The sequence below is a fragment of the Gossypium arboreum genome, chromosome 3 (genome assembly GCF_025698485.1).
Source record: "Gossypium arboreum isolate Shixiya-1 chromosome 3, ASM2569848v2, whole genome shotgun sequence".
In the NCBI taxonomy this organism is placed as follows: domain Eukaryota; kingdom Viridiplantae; phylum Streptophyta; class Magnoliopsida; order Malvales; family Malvaceae; genus Gossypium; species Gossypium arboreum.
Genome location: NC_069072.1, coordinates 34,187,516 through 34,190,095, shown reverse-complemented (window position 1 = coordinate 34,190,095; position 2,580 = coordinate 34,187,516). Strand labels below are relative to the sequence as shown.

Genomic DNA, 2,580 nt, shown 5'->3' with positions numbered 1-2,580 from the left:
ACAAATCCTCTTTATTCATAGTCTAGATAATAAAAAGACAGTCATTACTAATACTTTTAGTTCCTTTGGGTTCGACAATCCGGTCTTGATAAAACTTTACTACTGTTCGATAGGTACACTTGCCTACATCGGGATAATAGTTAGTTTCAAGAATAATTAATTATAAATATTTAAAACTTATCATGAAATCACGCGATCATGCTTTTGGCGACATTGCCGGGGAACTAAAATATTATGAACACTCAATTTTTATTACTTTAGCCATTTTTTTTCCTGCAATCTAATTTTATTGTTAATTTTATTCTAATTTACTAATTTTGTTTTTCTTTCTTCTGGCATGTTTTTATAGTCTTTGACTAGAAGAAACCCATCTGGACTACTACTTTTTGACGAAGATATCGATCTCAAAGTTCGCAGAAACTAAAGAGAAATAAGGCGAAGCCTAAGATATACAGAGAACGAGCAAGAAGGCGATACTCAACCCCCAACCGAAGAGATGGCTGAAAACCAAGACAATTAGCTACCTCCTGCAATTGCAGCTAATCAAAATCCTGCTCCACGCACTATGTATGATTATGCTAAACCTTGTTTAACAAGAACTGAATCAAGCATAGTTAGACCTGTTGTAGCTACAAATACTTTTGAACTGAAACCTAACACAATTCAAATGATACAATAGTTTGTTTAGTTTGATGGTTTGCAGGATGAAGATCCCAACGCTCACTTAGCAAACTTTTTGGAACTAGGCGATACATTTAAAATTAATGGCATTTCTGACGATGCCATTCGTCTTTGGTTATTCCCTTTCTTATTGAGGAACAAAGCTAAACAGTGGCTGAACTCGTTACCATGAGGGTCAATTACTACTTGGGAACAAATGATTGAAAAATTTTTACTAAACTATTTTCGGCCGGCTAAAATGGCTAAATTACGTAATGATATCTCTTCTTTTGTGCAGATGGATTAGAAACATTCTACGATGCATGGGAGAGATACAAGGACCTTTAAAGAAGGTGCCCTCACCATAGGTTACCGCTTTGGGTTTAGGTTCAAACATTCTATAATGGACTGAATCCTTCGACTCGATAAATGGTTGACGTAGCTGCTGGCGGAACCATCAATAATAAAATACCTGAAGATGCTTATGAGTTCATAGAGGAGATGTCATTGAATAATTATCAGTGGCAAGTCATGAGGACAAAGGCAACAAAAATAGCCGGTGTTTATAACGTCGATTCGGTCACCATGCTCTCTAATCAGTTAGAACTCTTGAATAAGAAAATTGATGGTTTTCTTAGTTCTTCATATGTTCACCTAGTAATTTAGTGCGAAGCAAGTGGAGGTGGAACAAGCCATTCGGAATACCAACCTTATGGCCATAACATGAATAATGAGCAATTGAATTACATGGATAATAATCCTCGACCTCAAAACAATCAATATAGTAACACTTATAATGCAGGTTGAAAGAACCACCCAAATTTCTTATGGGGAGGCCCAGGAAATCAGCGACCACCTCCGGCTACCAAAAACCACCCTATCAATAGGAAAACAAACCAAACCTTGATGAGATGCTCACAAAGTTTATCTCGATATCAGAAACCCATTTTCAGAACACTGAAACGGTACGTAAAAATCAACAAACGTTAATCCAAGGGCTCGAAACTCAGATAGGCCAGTTTTCCAAACTAATCTCCAAACGACCACAAGGTAGCTTGCCAAGTAATATTGAACCCAACCCAAGGGAACAGCTCAACGCGATTAATATTTAAGATGAGGAAGGAGTCGTTGAGCCTGAACCAGAACCGAGGCAACAAACTGTGGTAAGCAAAGGTCAAGGTAAGGTAGGTTATAATAAAAACAAATTAGTGAATGTTGAATATAAACGTCGTGTTCTGTAACACCCCGTACCCGAGACCGTTGCCGGAGTCGAACACGAGGTGCTAACGGACTTAATTCATTTATTCGCACAGTCCATTTTAAAATTTCCAGACAAGCTGGCTAACTGCGTCACTGTCACCTTAAAAATCATATCTCGAGTTCCAAAACTCGAAAACCAGTTCCGTAAATTTTTCCTAAAACTAGACTCATATGTCCATCTATAAATTGTTTTCCTAGAATTTTTGGTTGAGACAATTAGTACAGTTTATTAGTTAAATTCTCCCCTGTTTCAGGGTTCGACTACTCTAACCTTCATGCATTACAACTTAGATATCTCCCTGTACAGGGCTTCAATACTTATGCCGTTTGTTTCTAAAGAAACTATACTAGAAAAGGAATCTGTACATATAGGGAATGACTTCTAATTATCTCTGGTTAATTTATAGTGAATTTCCAAAGTCGGAAAAGGGGATCCAGAAATCGCTCTGGCCCTGTTTCACAAAAACTTTAACATCTCATAAAATACGGCTCATATGATCGTTTCGTTACTTTCATATGAAAATAGATTCATCAAGGTTCGATTACATAATTTATTCACTATTTAATCCCATTTCTACTATTTTTAGTGATTTTTCAAATCCACATCACTGCTGCTATCAGCATCTATTTTTAAGGTAAACTTTACCTATTTCATGGTTT

At 36.7% G+C, this 2,580-nt stretch overlaps 1 non-coding gene across 1 annotated transcript; it reads right to left on the bottom strand.

The window, feature by feature from the left end:
- Positions 1-925: 925 nt before the first annotated feature.
- On the bottom strand, positions 926-1,031 carry LOC128291297 (small nucleolar RNA R71). The gene has a single exon (XR_008281073.1). It is a non-coding gene; the product is annotated as a small nucleolar RNA R71 (small nucleolar RNA).
- Positions 1,032-2,580: the final 1,549 nt, after the last annotated feature.